The 23,419-nt window shown below is 46.7% G+C and overlaps 1 long non-coding RNA gene across 1 annotated transcript in view; it reads right to left on the bottom strand.

The window, feature by feature from the left end:
• Positions 1-8,536: 8,536 nt before the first annotated feature.
• LOC138762699 (uncharacterized) overlaps positions 8,537-23,419 on the bottom strand; it is a 122,725-nt gene continuing 107,842 nt past the window's right edge. Inside the window, exons 2-3 of the long non-coding RNA XR_011357063.1 lie at positions 10,397-10,447; positions 8,537-8,672 (exon numbers count right to left, since the gene is read on the bottom strand). This is a non-coding gene — a long non-coding RNA (uncharacterized lncRNA). The remainder of the gene's footprint in view (positions 8,673-10,396; positions 10,448-23,419) is intronic.

The raw sequence follows: 23,419 nt of genomic DNA on the forward strand, positions 1-23,419 counted from the left end.
TCCCCTTCATTCCCACTGCTTGTGATCCCATTGGATCAGACCCCTCCCCCTTCACTCCCACTTGTTATCCCACTGGAATAGACCCCGTCCCCTTCACTCCCACTTGTTATCCCACTGGAATAGACCCCGTCCCCTTCACTCCCACTTGTTATCCCACTGGAACAGACCCCTTCCCCTTCATTCCCACTGCTTGTGATCCCATTGGATCAGACCCCTCCCCCTTCACTCCCACTTGTTATCCCACTGGAACAGACCCCGTCCCCTTCACTCCCACTTGTTATCCCACTGGAACAGACCCCTTCCTCTTCACTCCCACTGCTCGTGTTCCCACTGGATCAGATCCCTTCCTATTCACTCCCACTGGATCAGACCACTTTCCCCTTCACTCCCACTGCACGTGACCCCAATGGATCAGACCTCTTCCCCTTCACTCGCACTGCATGTCATCCCACTGGATCAGAACCCTTCCTATTCACTCCCACTGCACATGATCCCACTGCATCAGACCCCTTGCCTTTCACATGATCCTGCTGGCTACTGACATTCTGGGCTAGCTCCAGATACTTGCATTTGGTCTGTATCTATCTAAATGTTTCTCATCTATAAACCTATCCAAATGTCCATTGAATTGTACCCTATTGTATAGTTTCCTCTGGTGACGTTCCAGATACGGACTACGTAAAAAGACTGTGAGCATTCACTTTATCTATGCTCCTTACGATTTTATAAACCTCCATATCTATACGGTCACCCCTCAGCCTCCTGCACTCCGGGGAATAAAGAGCGAGCCCCATCCAACATCTCCCTTTAGCCAAGCTCTGCAATCCTGGCAACATGCTGGTGACTCTTCTGCACCCCTTCGAACTTATTGATATCCTTCCTATAGCTGGAAATGGAAGATCACACAATATTCCAAGTGTGGTCCCAGAATCAATTTTCACCAATGAGGTTCCAATTATTGTATACAATACACTGCTCAATGAAGGCGAGTGTGCCAAACACCTTCTTAACCTAAGTTGGCTCTTTCAAGGAACTGGGTACTTGTATCCTTTGGTCTCTCTATTCAATGACACTCTTGGGAGCCTTGCTATTTACTGTACCATGCCTGCTGGAGAAGGTGTATTCTCACAGAGCTGTTGAGAAGGAGTTCCAGGATTCAGACCCATTGATGATGTATTTCCAAGTTGGGATGGACTACCACTTGGAGGACAACCTGTTTCCATATACCTGGTCTCCCTGTCCTTATTGGTGTTGGAAGAGGGGACTTTGGGAGCTTCTGTTGGAGTAGCCTGGGTGAACAGCATCCTGTAGACCAGGGGTGTCAAACTCAAATTCACGGAGGGCCAAAATTAAAAACTTGGACTAAGTCGAGGGCCGAACTAAATATTTATTGAAAATTTTCAACAACATCTGCATGTTTTCTCTTCTTTCAACATATGTAATGTTAAACTTTAAGATATAACTTTAGGAGGATAATGTTACAGGTCAGGAGTAGGTAGCTCAAGTTCACCCTTTGCTTGACTTGAGGGAAATATATTTGGTCCCTGTGGAGATGTAGTTAGCATTCACATGCTGTGTCCATTTTGGCCTGCATCAGGACTCAGCATTTCCTGCTCACTCCTCAGGCTCTAGGCCTCTATTCACCCTCGACCCACCATCCCTCTACCTGACCAGTCCTTTACCCAACCTCTACTCACCCCTCACTCCACTCGCTCTGCCTCTACCCACCCCATCCTATACACGCCCCTCTACTGCCTCTCCGCTCAACCTGTTCCTCCCTCTACCCGTCTCTCACCCTCTAATCACCCCTCCCCTACTCGCCCTGCCCCTCCCCTTTTAACTCTTCCCTATCCACCCCTCCTTCTACTCATCCCTCCCTCTAACTGCCCTTGCACCACCATAACTTTCCCTGTCCATTACTCCTCACCTACACCCTCTGCCCACCCCTGCTTACCCACCCACTCAGGCCCAGCGCGCTGCCGATCAGCCTTTGCGGAACAGCGGGGGCCGTGCGCAGCCTGCCATGTCCATCGCGCCGACAGGAAATCACAGACGCTCGCCAATCCGCCGCACCGCTCGACAGGTGGGAGAAGTGACTGGTTGTGCGGGGAGCCTTCCAACTGGCTTGCCGGCTGATGAAATCGACAGACTTCTCGTGTTACAATTTTGTTTTCCCTGTTCTCAAAGTTTGCACGGTCAACATGCAACATTCTTGCTTCCTCCGCGTCCTGTGGATCTGATGTCCGGGTGTTGTTAGGATTCCCAGCAGAAGGTTTGTGGAACTTTACCATTCTGGATTCCTTTTTGAGAATATTCTGGCCATCTTTTAAGGGGGGTGGTTTTAGGGGGGAGAGGATAGTTAGGGGGTGGGGAAGGATGTGCAATGAAGGGGGAGGATGGTGGGGGTGACATTACCAAAAAACAGCATCGGCTCTCGCTGCAGGGCGGGCTACCTCTAATACATTTTTGAAATGATCTTGCGGGCCAAATATAATTATATCGCGGGCCAAATTTGGCCCGTGGGCCAGAGTTTGACATGTGTGCTGTAGACGGAGCACACTGCTTTGTGTGCCCCAACATACTTGGTGCAGCTGGTGGAGGGAGTGTTGAGGATGCTTGTCATTCAGGCCTTTCCTTTCATCCAGATGGGGTCAAGCTTCTTCTGAGTTGTTGGAGCTGCACTCCTCCAGGCTTACCAAGATTACTCCATCAAAGCTCTGACTCACTCTGTCGTAGATGGAGGACAGTCAGTTACTAGCTTCTGACCTGCCCCTTGAGCCAGGAGAATCACTTAAGCGAACCAGCTGAGCTTCTGGTAACCACAAGCACAATGATGGCAAGGGACCTAGAGATACAATGCTATTGTAGTGTCAAGGATAGGTGGTTAACATCTCTCTTTCTCTCTCTTGTGTGATGGTCATTGCCTGGCTCATCGATGACTTGGATCTCACTTGCCACATATCAACCCATGCCTCTGCATGCAGACGTGGACTGTTTTATTGTCTGAAGAGTTGTGGACAAAATTGAATGTTCAATTCAACACTAAACATTCCCATTTCTGACCTGATGATGGTCTGACTAATGCAAATTAGGCATAACAATTTTGTTCAAATGGGGCCACTTCTTGAAAGCAAAGGCATAGGATCACCTGGATTTCTGAGTAAGTTTGTTCCTTTCCATGAGGCAAACAATTATTTCCATGATGCTTTCAAGAAGTCAGCGCACTAAATAAAGCCCCAAAATGTTGACATCCAGGGAACCATCCCCTGGAACCCAACAGGAGTGTGATCTCAGTGGGCAGCCCTGCAGGCTTAGAGGTGGGAATATCCCGACTGTTCCTCCTCTGTCCCACCTTGCCCCCTTGCTCACAGCTTGTGGCCCTTGAGGCAAGGCTCAGATTTTCTTGTCTCATGTCACTCAACCCCAAGATGGATATCAGGGGCAGAGCAGGTGATCCACACAATCTCCCATCCATTTAATGCTACAAACTGTGGGCGGTGGATATTCGGAAAGCAGCCCAGCAACACATTAGGGAAGGAGTGTTCCCCTCTACTCCAGTTTCAAATTCCTTCTGAGACTGATTTTGAAGAGAAATCATTTGGTCTCAGAAAGGAACGTTGGACACTGCAGCTCGTGCTGCACATAACTTGAGCAATCATCCCACTGGGCAAACTGGCAGATAGGCATTAACTCAATACTTATGTCATTGTGTTCATATTTCAATCGTCTTAGATCTGGCTAAAGAAGAACAGATCATGTTCCAATTTACTGCAAAAAGATTAAGTGCAGATGACAGACACTTGAGAAACAGAGCAAGCAGAGAGCTTCTTCAGTCATCTTTTAAATTCAAGCACACGCAGCTTAATATTTTTAAAACCTGAATTCATTTACAGGGATCAGTTATTCTATATATAAACCACCCAGACCTTTAGACAAAATTCCAGTCAGTAACTCGCTTCGAGGTATCTGTTATTCTATACATAAACCATCCAAACCCTTGATTATATTCCAGTCTGTCCCTCAGGGCATCTCAGGAATCTAAGAATCTGGTTGTGTGGTGGCAGAACAACAATCTTACTCTGAATGTTAGCAATACTAAGGAGCTTACGGTGGATTTGGATCACACACCTCTGCATTGATGGAATGGCAGTGGAGAGGGTTAGTTCCTTCAGGTTCCAGGGAGTCCCCATGTTAGGAAACCTCTCCTTGAGCCAGCATAATGGAGCAAATGTGAAGAAGGCACACCCAATGCTTCTACTTTCTGAGAAGTCTGAGGAGATTTGGCATGCCATCAAATACCCCTTTGAACACTGTGGAAAGGTGGAAAGTATGCTAACTGGTTACATCATGGCCTAACCTGGTATTTCCAGTGTCAGGAAAGCAGAAAACTGCAGAAGGTAGCATACATTGCCAGTTACATCACAGGCTCTGACCTCCCAATCACTACAGACATCCATATGGGATGCTGCTGCAGGAAGGCAGCCAACACCATAAAGGGTCCCATCACCCTGATCATGGCCTCAGCTCACTGCTTTCTTCGGTCTGCCTGCACTACTGAACACCACATTTTTCCTGCACAAACTGTAACTGTGAACATTTATTTGTCTTTCTATCCTTTATATTATTAACTCTTTCTGTACTGATTATTTAATCATGCAGGAGTGGCCAACCTTTTCATTTTTAATTTAGACATGCAGCACGATAACAGGCCATTTCACCCCACGAGTCTGTGCTGCCCAATTAACCTACACCCGTTATGTACTCGTGGGCTGAAATGGCCTGTTAACATGCTGTTTGTCTAAATAAAAAATTAAAAAATTAAAAGGTTGGCCATTCCTGATTTAATATACACTATTGTGGACGGTGTATCTTATATATTTGTGTGACTGCACCAAGTGAGAATTTCGGCACATCTAACATTGTACATCTAACATCTAAATGACAATAAACTCATTCTCATTCTAAACCTCTAGATTAGATTCCAACCATCTGTAACCTGTAACTCATTACCTTCCTCATCACTGGATACCTGTCCTCATTTACAAACCCTGAATATCCCTGTGTTAGATTTCTGCTGCCACTCAGTTCTGGACACTGACATCCTGTCTATAAGCCTCCCACCCCTCAGTCAGAATGTAATCTGTAGGCACTTTCAAGCAGGGAAAACACTCATCTGTAAAGGTGGAGGTTCTTTGCCCTTACAGCTAAAGACATACCTTTCTGAATGCGCCGTGGGCAGCTCCAAGGCACCGATTCAAACTCTTCTTGGGGAAGGATAATCGGCGGAGTGCTGTTTTTTGCCGCCTGACCTGAATGTACAGCTGGTTAGGGATGGACTGATGACACCGTCAGCCCATGACCCATCTCTCAACTCACCCCTCTCCCTCCTTGACCCCCTCAAGGAGGGGCGGCGGGTGGGAGGCATCAGAGCAGCGGGGGCTGGTGGGGCAGCGGGAGCTGGTGGGGCAGCAGGGGCCATTAGGGGGCAGCTGCTGTGGGCTGTGACAGCCTCACCAGGCCACTTTGGCTTTCAGGAAAATCTCTGCGGCTCAATATGAATGGGATGCTGATGCAGCCTTTTAGGGCTCCTGTCTGAAAGGTAAGTTTTAAGTTTTCGATCCAGTCTTGTAGCCGGCCTCCAGGCAAAGGCCTGACATGAAATGGCCTACTAACTGGGACATCTCCCCCTGTGTTCACACTGACTGGGACGCAGCTGGAACTGTTCTGGGAACCACAGAACGGTTCCAGCTGCATGGGAGATTATGGGTAGGGAAGATGGTCATTGCTCTGCTGTGTATTTATGACAGGTGGCACTACGGGACCAGTCACCCTGCCTCCATCGGCTACGGAGGGCATTACGAGGCATATCTGGATATGAATGGGAGGCTGGAGCAGCCTTTTTAGGGCTGCTGTCTGAAAGGTAAGTTTTGAGTTTTCGATCCGCTCTTGTAGCTGGCTTCCAGGTGGAGGCCTGACATGAAATGGCCTTGTGGCTCACACCCATCCCCCCACCACTGAGCCTTTATTCAGGTCCCTGCTCAGTTTCTGCTGCTTACAGGTTAATGAAGGGTCCTGACCTGAACAGCTGACTGACCCTCTCTCCCAATGGATGCTTCCTGACCTGATGAGTCCCCAGGCAGTTTATTGTTGGCTCAAGATTCCAGCATTTGCAATCTTAGTACTTCTAAATTTTTCAACATCCACAGTGTTTACCAGCATTAATTAGGTCATCCAAAAGACTATGGATAGGAAGGGTTGAGAAAGATATGGACTAAATGCCAACTGGTTGGCTTGGATGAGTTCTATGCTGTATGGCTCGACAACTACTAATTAAGTGTATCATGTTACTGTCACCTTCTGATCATTGTCAATTCCTGAGGAGGCCAGCAAACTGGGAGCAACAGAAGCAGAAGGCTTCTTTAAAATCATATGGCAGGTCGTCATTTAATAAGTCCTGACTCTCCTGAGTGAGTGAGAGCTGATTGTAATGGTTGCCGACAGCTGTGGTTCAGCCCTTGCCTCTGCCAATTTGCTCAGTTGCATGGGTTTGACAAGGTCTTGTTCATCCTGAAAAGGCAGCAAAGTGGATTTAAAAATTAAAGGTATCTATCCTATGATTGAAGAAGGGCGAAGGGGTGGAGAAGCAGTGACAAATGGGCAATATGCTTTGGGTGTCTGTAGCTGGCAGAGCTGGGGGCCAGCCTGTTCAGGAAGAGTAGGGTGACTGGCTAACAGAAGGGGAAGCGGCATGTATCCAGGCTTTGGGACTGAAGCTAACTTGACATGACAGCTCTGTGCAGGAGAGTGGGGCATGGCTACTGCACGAGGAGGTCTTAATTACCATTCCTGCAAGTATGGGAATGCAGGGGTGAAGGGGAGGAAGTGGGTGGGGATCACTGCACACAACAGCATTATCTACCTCCCCAGGTCAGAAGAAGGGGATGTGGAGAGGAGGGGGAGAAGGTGGGGGGGGGGGGGGAGGGGTGGGGGTGGAGCAGAAGGAGGCAGGGACCAAGTTCTGGCACTCACCATCACTTGTCTGTCGTTCCCTTCACCACAGTTGAGGAGCTAGAGACCTGGCGTGCACACTACAGCTCACTTGAAGCTCCAGTGAGTGTTGCCCCATGGGAAGAGAGAAGTGTCATCAGGATTTGGAGTGTGATTCACAGTGGAAGATGCCCCAGTCAATGTGAACACAGGGGGGGGGGGGGGGGGAGATGTCCCAGTCAGTGTGAACACAGAGGGGGGGGGGGAATGTCCCAGTCAGTGTGAATACAGGAAGAGACATCCCAGTCAGTGTGAACACAGTGGGGAGATGTCCCAGTCAGTAGGCCATTTCATGTCAGGCCTTTGCCTGGAGGCCGGCTACAAGATTGGATCTAAAACTTAAAACTTTTCTTTCAGACAGCAGCCCTAAAAGGCTGCACCAGCATCCCATTCATATTGAAAGGTGCCTCATAACGCTCTCTGGAGCCAATGGAGGCGAGGCAACTGGTGCTGTCATGCCATAAATACGCGGCAGAGCCATGGCCGTCTTCTCTCCCTATTATCCCCACGCAGCTGGAACTATTCTGAGAACCGCAGAGCAGTTCCAGCTGCGTGGGGGATTATGGGGAGGGAAGACGGCCATGGCTCTGCCACGTTTTGAGCGGCAGCGAAGGCCGAAGCGCCAGCCCCTGCCTTGAGGGGATCATGGAGGGAGAGGGGTGAGTGGGGAGATGGGTGTCATCAGCCCACCCTAACCAGCTGCATTCCGGTCCACTGATCAGCCTTCCCCGAGAAGGGTTGGAATCGGCGCATTCAGAAAGGTAAGTCTTTAGCCGTAAGGGCACAGACAGGTGTTTTCCCTGCTTTAAAGTGCCGAGTGTGAACACAGAGGGAGATGTCCCAGCCAATTTTTTTTGCATAGAACTAACTTTTCTATCGTCAATTTTCCCACTTACCTTCTGGAATAGTCGGTCACACAGGAACGACCAAAACTCCAAATTTCCGGATTTCGCCGTGAGTTGAGCCGAATTCCTTGGTTGGGGGGTCGTTATCGGTTGGACGTGGGTCTTCACTGCGCCGACATCGTGCCTGTTCCGGTCAGAGGGTCAGATCATTGGTGATCTACTGAGACGATCTACTTTTAACTCAAAACTCAAAACCTGTTAAGAATCCCAATAATCACCACGGATCCAGTCATTACAAATATGCCGGTTATAACGACAGGGGGAAAAAAAACGAGTACATTCGCGACCCCTATCAATCCCAGATTTCCGACTGAAGCCAGCGATATACTCCCGCTGTACACGCTCGATGTTAGAGGTTTTCTTCAGATTCATATCTGCGATTGTGCCCCGCTGACATAATTGTTGTTAAGTCTCACTCTCAAACAAATGTGATTTTACAGGCACTCCTCTCACTTCCCTGCCCAGCAACACCCCCCACCCCGGTTCACTTGGTTTTCCTTTCTCAATCAGTTCTCTGAAATGGCGAGCGAGCAAGATCCCCAGTTCATGGAGAGAAATAAGCATTGACTTTATTTACAGCGGAGAGCACATTCCCGGAATGAAAGCCAGCGCCGTGATGGATCTTTTGTTTTGTAGAACAGCAGGAACGTCCCACATCGCGGTCATCCTCTAATGTTTACTTTCATGTTTTCACCTGCCTAGTTTCCCGAAGTCTGCCTTCTGTAACAAAGAAATAGACGTCTAGTCCTGTTGCATTTCTGAGGATGTTCATTACTATTTGTTTAAGAAGTCCCATTTCCCAATTCATGACCCTATCATGATGGGACGCCTCCTTCTCAAAGCCAACAGACCTCACCTTATAGAGGTTATGCTTTACGCGTCATCGCGTATCATCAATAATGTCCTGTTCATTCGCCTGCTTGCTGCCGATCCACTGCAGTTGTGGTTAGAGTGCAGGCGTTCTGTAATCATTTCTAGGGCTCCAGGAGATAAAATATCAGAGCGGGAATGAGTCCCTCATTTCCGTTCTGATCCTTTTACACAGACTGTGTACCGGAATTTTGGGAATACGTTTCTGGAACGCAGCAGCTGTATATAAGTGTGAAGATGACCCAGCCAATGTGAGCACAGTGGGAGGTGCCCTGGGTCATTGTGAACATATTGGGGAGGGGTGGGGGATATGTCCTAGGTCAGTGTGAACACACCAGGAGATATCCCAGTCAGTGTGAACACAAGGGGGAGATGTCCAGGTTAGTGTGAACACAGAGGGAAATGTTCCAATCAGTGTGAACACAGCAGGAGATATCCCAGTCAGTGTGAACATAGGGGGAGATGTCCTGGGTCAGTGTGAACACGGGGAGATGTCCCAGGTTAGTGTGAAAACAGGAGGTAATGTCTGCCACACAGAGAGCTCATGAGCACAAGAACCACACCTTTTAAATGGAGTTTGCAGCCTTTTGGCGGCCCTTTCTGTGCTGTTGCCCTGAGGACCTGTGGCTGTGACAGACTGACTGATCTTAGAGCTGGCAGCTCTGAAATGACAGATCGGCTGATCCGTCAGAGACGTAGGCAACATGCCGGGGAGCCGGCTGAGAGTGTTACATTGGAAATCTGTAGAAAAGTGTGAAAGCTCTGTGTCTGAGCTCTGGGACTGGCATTGCATGAAAGAATCATCGTGGCACTGTGAGCAAATGCAAGGCTGCCTGATGGAGTTCCACAGTCAGACCACATCAACAAATCTGGAGCTGCTGGAATCTGGAACAAACTAAGAGCAGCTGGAGTGACTCATCAGGTCAGGCAGCATTCAAGGAGAGAAATGGGCACCTTCAACTCTCTGAGAAAACTTGTTCTTGTGTCTGGGATTCGGAGTGTATCTTAACCTATTTCCATGTCTACCTGTCATTGTTTGCATCTGTGAGTGTCTGCATGCATATCTGCTTGTCTCAAAAAATGGGTCTTGACTTCCATTCATTTCTTTCCTGTTCCTCATTGTTTGTTCAAGATTCCAGCAGTCCTTGTCTGTGTGTGTGTGTGTGTGTGTGTGTGTGTGTGTGTGTGTGTGTGTGTGTGTGTGTGTGTGTGTGTGTGTGTGTGTGTGTGTGTGTGTGTGTGTGTGTGTGTGGCTTCAAGTGCTTTTGAGGTGTATCTGTGTATTTGCATTTTTGTGTTCGTTTCCATAGGGTTTCTGGCTCTTGGGGTCACTGCACATGTGAGTGGCTGTCTATTTGTCATGTCCAAATGTCTGTGTCTCTGTGTCTGTGTGTATATGTGTCTGTGAGTGTGCTTCTATGTGAGTGCGACAGGCACATGTGTGTCTGAGCACCTCTGTTTTTGTGTTTCTGTTTACATTACTCTGGGGAGAGAGAGAAGCAGCTAAATTCATCTGTGCAGTCTTCAAAGGTTTTTTTTCATTCATGAGTTAATGAACAGAAATGGATAACTACCTTAAATCTGCTGCCATCCTGTTCCAGAATCCCTTTGGCGAATCTAGGTCTCTACAAGTTAAATAGAAATTAACACATCAGCTTCAAACCAGGCAGGTGGTGAAGTGAGAGCAGGATTTCTTCAAACATACAAGATGCTATATAACCATTTACAGCACAGAAACTGGCCAGTTCAGTCCTACTAGTCCATATCCACCTAGTCCCATTGACCGGCATTTGGCCCATAACCCTCCATACCGCTCCCATTCATATACCTATCCAACTTTTCCTTGAATGTTAACGTCAATCTCGCTTCTATACCCCCACCACGTAAAGAAATTCCCCCTTATGTTTCCCCTAAACTTTTCCCCTTTTACTCTCAATCCATGCCCTCTTGTTTGAATCTCCCCCACTCTCAGTGGATAAAAACCTATCCACATTCACTCCATCTTTCCCCCTTATAATTTTGAATACCTCTATCAAATCACCTCTCAATCTTCTATGCTCCAGGCATAAAGTCCCAGTCTGATCAAACTTTCCCTGTAACTCAAATCCTGAAACCCTGGCAACATCCTCGTAAACCTCCTCTGCATTTTCTCTATGCTGTCTATATCCTTCCTATAATTTGGCAACCAAACTGCACACAATATTCCAAATTTGGCCTTGACAATGCCTTATACAATTTCAACATAACATCCCAACTCCCGAATTCTATACTCTATAAAAGCCAAAAAACTAAATGCCTCTTCACCAACCTATCCACATGTGATTCAACTTTCAGAGATTATGTACCATGACTCCTAAATTCCTTTGTTGCACTGCACTCCTCAATTGTTTACCATTTAACATGTATGTTCTATTTTGATTAGTCCTACCAAAATGTAGCACCTCACATTTATCAGTATTAAACTCCATCTGCCATCTTTCAGCCCAACTGTCCTATATCACCCTGTAAGCTTTGATAATTTTCCTCACTATCCACAACACCACCAACCTTTGTATCATCTGCAAATTTACTAATCCAACTTGCCACCCCATCATCTAGATTGTTAATATATATGACAAACAGCAGTGGACCCAATACCAATCCCTGAGGCACTCCACTCATCACCGGCCTCCAATTAGACAAACAATTTTCCACCACTACTCTCTAGCATCTCCCATCCAACCATTGTTGAATCCATTTCGCCTCTTCATCTTCCTTATTAACCTCTTATGGAGAACCTTATCAAAGGCCTTACTAAAGTCCAAATAGACAACATCCACTGCCTTCCCCTCATCAACCTTTTTAGTAACCTCCTTGAAAAACTCTAAGATTTATTAGAGAACATAATCTACCACGTACAAAGCCATGCTGACTACTCCAAATCAATTCCTGTCTTTCCAAGTAGTTGTATATACCATCTCCAAGAACACTTTCCATTATTTACCCACCACTGACATCAGACAGGCCCATAATTTCCAGATTTACTTTTGGATCCTTTTTTGAACAGTGGAACACCATGAGCAACCCTCCAGTCCTCCGGCACTTCCCCCGTTGCCAGTGATCATTTTAAATATTTCTGTCAATGCCCCCGCAATTTGTTCACTAACCTCCCTGAGGGTCCGTTTATCAGCTACATTCTTCCCTGAAAATATCTTATCCCAATCCACACCTGCCAAATCTTTTCTCATCCCCTCAAAATTTGCTTTCTTCCAATCAAGAACTCATCCTTTGGCCTACCTCTATTCTTTTCCATTACTAGCTAAAACTAATAGTATTGTGATCACTAGACCCAAAATGATCCCCAATACAAACCTCTGTCACCTGTTCCTAATAGGAGATCCAATACTGCCCCCTCTTGAGTCAGTTCTTCTGCGTATTGGTTAAGAAAGCTTTCCTGAACACATTTAATAAACTCTACCCCATCCAGCCCTCTTACTGTATGGGTGTCCCAGTTAATGTTCAGAAAGTTGAAATCTCCCATAACTATCACCTTGTGTTTATTACACATATACACAATCTCCTTACAATTTTGCTCCTCTTAATTCCCTCAGCCCATTTGGTGGTCTATAAAACACTCCAATTAATGCATTCATGCCTCTGCAATTCCTCAATTCTACCTAAATAGCCTTGCTGGATGATGCCACCAAACCACCACTGCTGTAATGTTCTCTCTAATAAGCAATGCAACTCCTCCACCATTTATCCCTCCTGTTCTATCATGCCCAAAACAACAGAATCCTGGAATATTTAACTGCTAAACATGCCCTTTATGCAACCATGATTCACTGATAGCCACAATATCGTATTTCCATATGGCCATCCATGCCTTAAGCTCATCCTCCTTATTTACAATGCTCCTTGCATTAAAATATAGGCACTAGAGAGACTGTCCACATATACTCCTTTTGTTACCAACTACCTTTACCATCTTCCCTCCTTCATTTATTGTTATGTTCTGTTCCCTTCAATCCTTCCAATCTAGGTGTTCTTCCACCCTAATCTCCTTACTCTCATTGTGATTCCCATCCCCCTGCCAAACTAGATTAACCCTCCCCAGTAGTTCTAGAAAACCTGCCCGCCAGGATATTGGTCCCCCTCGAGTTCAAGTGCAGCCTGTCTCTTTTGTATAGGTCAGACTTTCCCCAGAAGAGATCTCAATGATCCAGAAATCCAAACCCCTGCCCCCTGCACCAACTCCTGAGACACACATTCATCCTCCACAACTTCCTATTTCCACCCTCATTAGCGCGTGTCACAGGCAGCAATCCTGACATTGCCACACTTGAGGTCCTGCTTGTAATCCTTCTTCAGGACCTCATCCCCATTTCTATGTCTTTGGTCCTCATGTGGACTCGACTTCTGGCTGCTCACCTTCCCCCTCCAGAATGCTTTGGACTCGATCAGAGACATCCCTGACCCTGGCATCTGGGAGGACACATACCAACTGGGAGCCCTGATCTCATCCAGCAAACCTCCTATCTGCTCCCCTAACCAGCAAGACCCCAACTACAAAAGCTCTTCCCTTCCCCCCCCTTCCCTTCTGAGCCAAGGGTCCAGCCTCTGTGCCAGAGACCTGACTTCCATGACTTTTCCCTGTAGATTATCCACCCCCCCCCCCCAACCCCCACCAACAGCATCTGAAGCAGTCTACTTGTTGTTGAGGGGAATGCCGCAGGGATATTCTGCACTGCCTGTCTTGTCTTCCCCCATCCCCCCTTCCCTTTCCTCACTGCCTACATCACCTGTTCTTCAATTTAAATTAGTGTAATTAAAGATAAACAAAAAAGACTTACAAAACCTCACCTCACTGGGAGCTCTTCCTCAGCCTCTGCTCTCTAAAGCCTCCTGAGCCAAAGCCTCAGTACCCCACTTCTTCCCTGATCCACTCACTCCCCAGGCCACTCCTTTACCTACCCTCCTTTTATTGGCCTTCAGACACAATTTACTGCAAACCTCTTCTTTTATCTCCTGCTTCCCTGAACAATCCAGAAGTGCCATCATCCAGTTTGAAAGGATCTCCCCCATCAATCACTATATGTAAGCCACACATGTTCCCAGGAACTGATCGGAGACCAAAAAGGAAACCTATTTACAGAGAGCAGAGGACTTGGTCAAGCACTAAATGAATGCTTCATTGGGGAAACAGACACTGGTAGAATACAGCTGGGGCAAATTTAGAGGAGTAACTGGAAAGGCCAACTGGATGCATCCTAGGATGTGGAGCAAGAAGAGGAGGGGTAGGGGAGGGCTTGAGATTGCAGAGGCCCTGACTGTAATCTTCCCAACATCTAAAGATTCAGGGACGGTGCTGGAGGACTGCAAATCTTCCGATGTTACAACATTGTTCAGGAAAGGTTGCAAGGATTAACTCAATAAAGAGGCATGGTTATATAGTGATTAGCACCAGCAACCGGGGTTTGAAACTGGCGTTGCTGTAAGGATTTTGTTCATTCTCCCCGTGTCTGTGTAGGTTTCAACCGTGTGCTCCTGTTTTCTCCCATCGTTCAAATTGTACTGCGGGTGTAATTATAGGGCAGCACAGGCCTAATGAGCTAAAAGGGCCTGTAATTGTGCTGTATGTCTACATTTTAAAATAAATTAAAAATTTAATAACGTTGGTGTTGGAATGAGAAATGACAGTTGGTGACATAATCAGCAGTTTCCTAGAGGAGTGTGGATCAATTAGGGAAAGTTAATATTGATGAGTTAAAGTCAAATCACATACAACTAATTGTTAGGATTATTTGATGAAATACCAGGGAGAGCTGATAAGGAAAGTATGGTTGCTGAGATTTGCACAGATTTCCAAAAAGTGATCAACAAAATGTCACATCAGAGCCTTGATGAAAGAGCACAGAGATTTACAGGGATGTTGCCAGGACTTGATGAACTAACTTACAGGGAAAGAATAAACAGGTTAGGTCTTTATTTCCTAGAGTGTTGGAGATTAGTGGGGGAGGGGGGGGGAATTGGAAAGAGGAATGCAAATTATGAGGGGTAGAGACAAAGTAAGTACAAGCAAGCTTTTCCATTGAAGTTAGGTGAAACAAGAATTAGAGGACATGGTTTAAGGGTGAAAGGTGAAATGTTTTAAAGGGAACATTAGGGGAAACTTCACACAGAGGATTTTGAGAGTGTGGGACAATCTGGCAGCTGAAGTGAATCTGGGCTCAGGTTTGACATTTGAGAAAAATGTGGACAGGTACATGGGTAGGAGAAGAATGGAGGGTTATGGTCTAGGTGCAGGTCAATGTGACTAAGCAGAATACAGTTTGGCACAGACTAGATGAGCCAAAAGGCCTATTTCTGTGCTGTAGTGTTCTATGGTTTTATTGATGATGATGAATGTTTATTGTCATATACAATACATAAGTACATTGCACAGTTGCACCAAAATTCTTGTACCAAGATTATGCCAACCAAGCTTGAAAGGTGTGGAATAAATGTGGCAATAACAAATGGAGAGCAGATTAGCCTAAATCATAGAAAACATGACAAACAGTGAAAGATTGGAAGGCAGTGTGCAATGGAGTTCCTCAGGGATCAGTATCAGACCATTGTTTTTCTTTATTAAACATTAATGGCCTGGATTTGGGAGTTCTGGACACAACTGTGCAGATAACACAAACCTTGGAGATGCAGTGGACCATGAGGACTGTGGTACTGGCCTTCAAGGAGGCGGAGGTGAGATGGACATTTGGGCTGAATGGTGGCAAATGTATCAATGCTGGGAATGTTAACTGCTACATGAGAAAAGGCAATATAGATTAGAGAGGATATTTCTAACTGAGATCTAGGGACAGGAATATCTGGATGACACACTTAAAAAAAGGTGTTAAGGCAAGCAAAACAGATGTACTGAGTTGTCACCAGGTATAAAGGATTTTCGTGCTGTGAATAGATTGAAACAGTTGAGGTTGGAAGAGGATATGGTAGAGGATTAGATTGAGAGAGGCTGCTGTGTTAACATGAAGATTGGAGGTATTGTGGATAACGTAGAATGTTGCCATATGTTACAACAGAATATAAACAGGGTGAGACTTGGGTGGAGATCTATCCAAATAAATGTGAAGTGATGCACTTTGGAAAGTCAAAATTGTACATGAAGTATGTGCTGAATGGCAGGATTCATAATGGTGTGGAAGAACAGAGGGGTCCAAATCCATAGAATCTCAAGCTTACTGAGCAGGTTGGGAGGGTAATTAAGGCTTATGGCATGTTACTTTCATTCATCAGTGGATTGAGTTAAGAGATACTGTTACAGCTCTATAAAACTCTTCTTAGACCACACTTGGAATTTTGTCTTCTGTTCTGGTCACCTCATTACAGGAAGGGTGTAGAAGAATTAGAGAGGGTGCAGAGGAGATTTAGCAGGTTGTTGATTGGATTGGAGAATATGTCTTATGAGGCAAAGTTAACAGAGCTAGGGGTTTTCTCTTTGGAGCAAAGTAGGATGAGAGGTAACTTAATAGAGGTCTAGAAGATTATGAGAGGCATAGCTAGGATGGACAGCCAGCGCCTGTTTCCAATGTAACAATAGCAAATTCCAGAGGACATCACTATAAGGTGAGGGGAGAAAAGTTTAAGGGAGATGTCAAGGTTAAGTTTTTCTTTTACACAGAGTAGTTGGTGACTATGCATTGCCAGGGTGATGGTGGAGGCTGGTAAAATCTCCTCCACAATCTCCATCAGTACTGGAGCACCACAGGGCTGCATTCTTAGCCCCTGCTCTTCTCACTTTACAGCTATGGTGGTGTGGCTCAGTACGACATTGGCACCATCTACAAATTCACTGATGATAGTGAGTTGCATAAAAAGGGATGATCAGTCAGCATATAAGAGGGAGATTTAAAACTTGGCTGAAACTTTTCAAACAACAACCTCATGCTCAATGTCACCAAAACCAAGGATTGTTGACTTCGAGAAGGGAAAACAGGCAGTGTACGATCCAGTGATCGTAATCAGAGGGGGAATCAGAGGTGGAGAAGCACTTGGGAGTCATTATTTCAGTGCCTCTACTTCCTCAGGGGTTTGCGGAGTTTTGGTATGACATTGGAAACACTGGCAAATTTCTATAGATATGTGGTGGAAAGTGTGCTGAGTGGCTGCATCATGGGGACATCAATACCCCTGTGTATAAAACCCTGCAAAAGTTAGTGGGCACAGCCCAGGACATCACAGGCATAACCCTCCCCACTATCAAGAACATCTATGGGGAAAGCTGCTGTCAGGGAGCAGCGACAATCATCAAAGACCCACACCACCCAGCACACACTCTGTTCTCGCTGCTACCATCAGGAAAGAGGTATAGGTGCCACAAGGCTCGCACCACCAGGTTCAGGATCAGCTGCTTCGCCTCCACCATCAGAAAATCAGAGACTCATTTAAGTACTCCTACTTTTGCATTTTATTGCTTGTTTTTTTCCCACTCTGTTTTGCATAGTCAGTTTGTATACATTTGTTTATTTATTTGTTTAAATGTGTACATTGTGTACAATTTTTTTGCACTTCCAATATGTGGTAATTCTGCCAGGCCTGCAGAGAAAAAGAATCTCAGGATTGTATGTGTTGTCATGTATGTACTCTGACAATACATCTGAAATCTAAATGTCCAAATCAAAATAAATCTCTGCAGACTGATATCCCTCCATCCCTTGCATATCCATGTATCTAACTGGAAGCCTCTTAAACACAACTGTTGTATCTGTTTCCACCAGCACCCACTGCAACCCATTCCAGGCCCCACCACTCTGTGTAAAATATTTGCCCCGCACCTCTCCCTTGAACTCCCTTCTCATTTTTAATTCATGCCCTCCGATAGGTGACACATTTGGCCTGTGGAAAAGATTTTGACTCTTCACCCTGTCAATGCCTTGATTAACCACTGTCTGGGCATGATGCATTTTCATGGCACACCATGGTAATTTCATGTATTTTTATTGTAGTTGGTGGAGGCAGACTCGCTGGTCGGGATCAAAAGGAAGGTCGATGCATTTCTGAAAGGGAAGGGTTTGTGGGGTCAAATAAGAATGTCTGCAAATAATTGTATGTGGATAGGAGGCCAGGAGAGGTGATAATTGATAGGGTGAGGAAGTTTCTCTGTGAATGCAAAGCTGGAGGAAAGGAGACAGAGGAAGGGGGAGAGAGAGAGGTACAGAGCTAGAGGAAAGGAGATAAAGAGATAGGGGTAAGAGGAGAGACCGGAGGGGTTGGGGGTTGCTCACGGAAACCAGAGAAGGAAGTCAATGTTAATTCCTTGTGATTGGAGGGCACCCAGACAGAACATGAGGTGTTCTTCCTCCAATTTGCAGGTGGTCTCAATTTATCAGTGCATGAGACCATAGACATATCAGCAAGGAAATGGGGTGGGGAATGGAAAAGGGTGGCCACAGGGAGATTTTCTGCTATTGGAGCGTACAGAGTGAATGTGCTCAATGAAGTGATCTCCTGTCTACGTTCAGTCTCTCTGATGTAGAGGAGACCATAATGGGTGCACCAGATACAGTAGAGATAACCCCTGTGGATTCATGAGTGAAGTGAATGAAGGACTGTTTGGCATCCTGAACGGTAGTGAGGAAAGAAGTGTAGCAGGTGTACAAGTATACACTTATAGTAAGTGCAGCAAGCCTAGCCTGTGCTCCTCCCTCTGCCCTTTCTTCCTATCTCTCCCAGTCTTCAATTCAGACACCTTTTTGCATTTTGCTCACACCTTGAAGAAGGGCTCAGGACCAAACTGTCGTGATACATCTTTACCTCCCATGGACGCTGCAAGACCTGCTGGGTTCCTCCAGCATTTTTGTGCTTTTACTACAATCGCAGGATCTGCAGACTTTTTTATTTTGTACACTCTGTATTTTCTTGATTGAGATCAGGGAAGATGGGGTGGGAAACCTCCAACCAGCCACTGCCCCACTCCTGTTTCTGTACAGACTGGCTCTGTTTCTGGATCAACTGCAGGGAATCCTGAATGTGTTTCATACCATACAGTGGTGTCCTGAGGCACTGTATGTTCCTCACATCAATATATCCTTCTCCCTCTTTCTCATCATTAAACATCACATGTTGGGGCAAAAATCAGAGATTTTTGCTTCAAGGCAGAGATAACATCTACCTCCTGTCCTCTGAAGCAAAACATCTCACACAGAACTGTCTGGATCAGCCAGCCAACAGCAATGAAGAGAAATTTGTTCTGAACATTCTCAACAATAAAAGCACTTCAGTTTCGGCAAAGTGCAAAGGACATGTAACTTAAGGCAGAGCAATGCTGATACAGAATGAAGCTTTGGTGATGATGACTTTTTTTTGCTCCATCTTGTTTGGTTGGGACTGGGTTCCTTCTTGAATCACTACATTCCTTCTAGTGAAGGTGCTCTCACATTGCTGTTGGGGAGGGAATTCCAGAGCCTGGCCAGTCTCAGGCAGCCCCACAACCTGGTGTGGGTCCTTCAGTACGTAAGCCCTTCACTGGTCTGCTGCTGGTACCTACCTAATCTGCTACTGCAGCAGGCATGGGAGGGTTTCTGTGACGCTGGTTACCCTTGGCCCTACATTCCCATTGCACCAAAGGGGATCATCCACACAAGCTGCAACTCTGTTCCTGGTCCAGATACAAAGAGAACAAATGCTCTCTTCACCACTCTGTCTACCTGTGTTGCCCTCTTTAAAGACCTATGTAAGTGAGAGTTACATTCAGAACAATGGAAATGATGAATGAAATGCAATAAATATTGGATTAATAGAAATGACCACTGGATAGCATGGGATTGATGGGCTGAAGGTCATGCTCCTGTGCCTGCATTGTTTAGGCATGATGAAGGCAAACCCTATGACCATGGAGTTTGCACTGCCACCACCCCTGAAGTTGCCCATCACCTCATGTACATGATGGGTCACAATATTCTCTTTCAATAGCTGATCAAATAGCCATGTGTGTAAATATTTTCCTGCTTTAATTCCTTGCCAGCATGGTTGGAACTTTGAGGGAGGTAGTGTTACTTTGGTTTGCGGGTTGGGTTAAGTCTGTTACAGCACAGAAAGGGTTTGAGCTTATCCCTAGGTAGCTCCAAGTGCTCTGTTGTTGACTGCTTACCTCATAGGTTATGGCTCTCTGATGGCTCATCCAGGTACATTTCAATAGTGGGGAGTCATGGATGGTCACCCAATGCTCAGTGCAGGCTTGGTGGGCTGAAGGGCCTGTTTCCATGGTTTCCAGGTGGACAGTGATATATGCTTACTCCATATGCTCAAACTACAGGGGAATCACGCTGCTCTCCATTGCAGGCAAAATCTTTGCTAGGATTCTCCTAAGTAGAATAATACCTAGTGTCGCCGAGAATATTCTCTCAGAATCACAGTGCGGCTTTCGCGCAAACAGAGGAACTACTGACATGGTCTTTGCCCTCAGACAGCTCCAAGAAAAGTGCAGAGAACAAAACAAAGGACTCTACATCACCTTTGTTGACCTCACCAAAGCCTTCGACACCGTGAGCAGGAAAGGGCTTTGGCAAATACTAGAGCGCATCGGATGCCCCCCAAAGTTCCTCAACATGATTATCCAACTGCACGAAAACCAACAAGGTTGGGTCAGATACAGCAATGAGCTCTCTGAAACCTTCTCCATTAACAATGGTGTGAAGCAAGGCTGTGTTCTCGCACCAATCCTCTTTTCAATCTTCTTCAGCATGAAGCTGAACCAAGCCATGAAAGACCTCAACAATGAAGACGCTGTTTACATCCGGTACCGCACGGATGGCAGTCTCTTCAATCTGAGGCGCCTGCAAGCTCACACCAAGACACAAGAGCAACTTGTCCGTGAACTACTCTTTGCAGACGATGCCGCTTTAGTTGCCCATTCAGAGCCAGCTCTTCAGCGCTTGACATCCTGTTTTGCGGAAACTGCCAAAATGTTTGGCCTGGAAGTCAGCCTGAAGAAAACGGAGGTCCTCCATCAGCCAGCTCCCCACCATGACTACCAGCCCCCCCACATCTCCATCGGGCACACAAAACTCAAAACGGTCAACCAGTTTACCTATCTTGGCTGCACCATTTCATCAGATGCAAGGATCGACAAGATAGACAACAGACTCGCCAAGGCAAATAGCGCCTTTGGAAGACTACACAAAAGAGTCTGGAAAAACAACCAACTGAAAATCCTCACAAAGATAAGCGTATACAGAGCCGTTGTCATACCCACACTCCTGTTCGGCTCCGAATCATAGGTCCTCTACCGGCATCACTTACGGCTCCTAGAACGCTTCCACCAGCATTGTCTCCGCTCCATCCTCAACATTCATTGGAGCGCTTTCATCCCTAACATCGAAGTACTCGAGATGGCAGAGGTCGACAGCATCGAGTCCACGCTGCTGAAGATCCAGCTGCGCTGGGTGGGTCACGTCTCCAGAATGGAGGACCATTGCCTTCCCAAGATCGTGTTATATGGCGAGCTCTCCACTGGCCACCGTGACAGAGGTGCACCAAAGAAAAGGTACAAGGACTGCCTAAAGAAATCTTTTGGTGCCTGCCACATTGACCACCGCCAGTGGGCTGATATCGCCTCAAACCGTGCATCTTGGCGCCTCACAGTTCGGCGGGCAGCAACCTCCTTTGAAGAAGACCGCAGAGCCCACCTCACTGACAAAAGGCAAAGGAGGAAAAACCCAACACCCAACCCCAACCCACCAATTTTCCCCTGCAACCGCTGCAACCGTGTCTGCCTGTCCCGCATCGGACTTGTCAGCCACAAACGAGCCTGCAGCTGACGTGGACATTTACCCCCTCCATAAATCTTCGTTCGCGAAGCCAAGCGAAAGAAGAAGAAAGAAGAATACAGAATGTACGTTTATCACAACCCCCAGCTCCACCGCACAACTCATCTTCCTCCACTTGACCCCATGGTCTCTGTTGCCTTTCTCTGCGTGTCAGCTATCAACCAACTGCCTCTGATCGTTGTGCTGGAACACTATTACAGGTGTTGTACTGGTTGGCTCACCCCGACACTGTAACTCCTCCTCCTCCAGGATTCCTAATAAAGGTGGAATCGCCTAATCCCCTCCCTCAGCACTGCCTGGAATCAGGCCAACACCATGTAAGATATGACTGAGTTTATAGTGATTAAACCCTATTAATCTCGACTTCTGTCCTGTTGTGTCTAATTGAGAGTGCTACAATTTAATTGCTATACCTATATTCCATGGACAAGGCTATTTGAGCAGAGAAGCTGGACACTGACCCAAAGGATCCAGGGGCCTTTGTGAAATTCAATCAGTGTCTTCATTGCCTGAACACCTTCATGAGGTGGCACAACATCCGGGATGAGGATGATAAGAGAGACCTACTGTTTGCACAGTTTGGCCACCGCATCTTCCAGATGATTAGAGATTGTGAGACTTACTCAGCCGCTATGGGTCTCACGTAGAAGCAGTATCTTGCCCCAAAGAACGTGATCGATACCAGATACCTCCTGGGCAGCCATCGACAAGCACCTGGTGAGTCTGTTGACAAATACATTCAAGCCTTGCGGGAGCTGGGGAGAGCATGTAGATGCACCTACGTTACAGCAGCTGTCAACCAGGAGGAACTGATCATGGATGCCTGTGTCGCCCATTTCAGGCCTGATTATATCCGACTAAGGCTCTTGGAGAAAGGCAATTGGACCCTGAAGGACGTGGCTGTTCTTGCTAAGGCACTAGAAATGGCCCCACAGAACATGGAGGCTTACTCCACCGGTAGGGTGGGCACCATGTGGGGAGCTCGGGTGGCACCAGCTTGGGATATATATGGGCTCCCAAACAGCAGTCGCTATCACTATGCACTCTAAGTGCTACTACTACGGCCAGGAAAAGCATCTGTGGAAGAACTGCCCTGCCGGAAGCATGACCTGTTCCAGCTGTGGAAGAAATGACAGTACGCAAGGGTATGTAGGTCCAGACCCACCACCCCCCACCCCCCCCCCCCCCACCCTTGCACAAGCGAACAGCGACTATCAGCATCTTGGACCACGTCAATTCTGGCCACGGAGAACAGCACGATGACCAGGGCCGATGTCTCTTCTGACTTCACTTCCGGTGGTGACCACATGTGAACCATGGGGGCAGCCATCTTTGGAGCGGACATCTTGGAGGTCACCAACGCACACATACAGTAGCAGTAAGTCAGACAATGAACTGACACTGGCATCCATCGTTCTGGACCAGAGCAGTCCACATCAATTAGCAAGGTCCTCCATGGACATTGAGGTAAATGGTTGCATTACAAATTGCTTGTTCAACGTGGAAAGCTCTGAAAATTTTATACACCTGTGTGTAGTGTGAATAAGAGGCCTCATGACAGGAGGGAAAACGTATGCTTTTATTAGCTTATAACTGAGGGTAGGGTCTTACGGTGGTCTTCAGAGGGGCTCAGGGTTTAGGCGGGAAACCAGGTTTATATATAGGTAGATTGGAATGGAGCCGGCCATCAGTATAACATACCACCAGTGAATCTCAGTTCACTGCATTCACCCCTTCCTGCAGAATTTAGGGTCTGTGGATGAAGACAGAGAACATTGATTCAGAAAAAAA

The sequence above is a fragment of the Narcine bancroftii genome, chromosome 5 (genome assembly GCF_036971445.1).
Source record: "Narcine bancroftii isolate sNarBan1 chromosome 5, sNarBan1.hap1, whole genome shotgun sequence".
In the NCBI taxonomy this organism is placed as follows: domain Eukaryota; kingdom Metazoa; phylum Chordata; class Chondrichthyes; order Torpediniformes; family Narcinidae; genus Narcine; species Narcine bancroftii.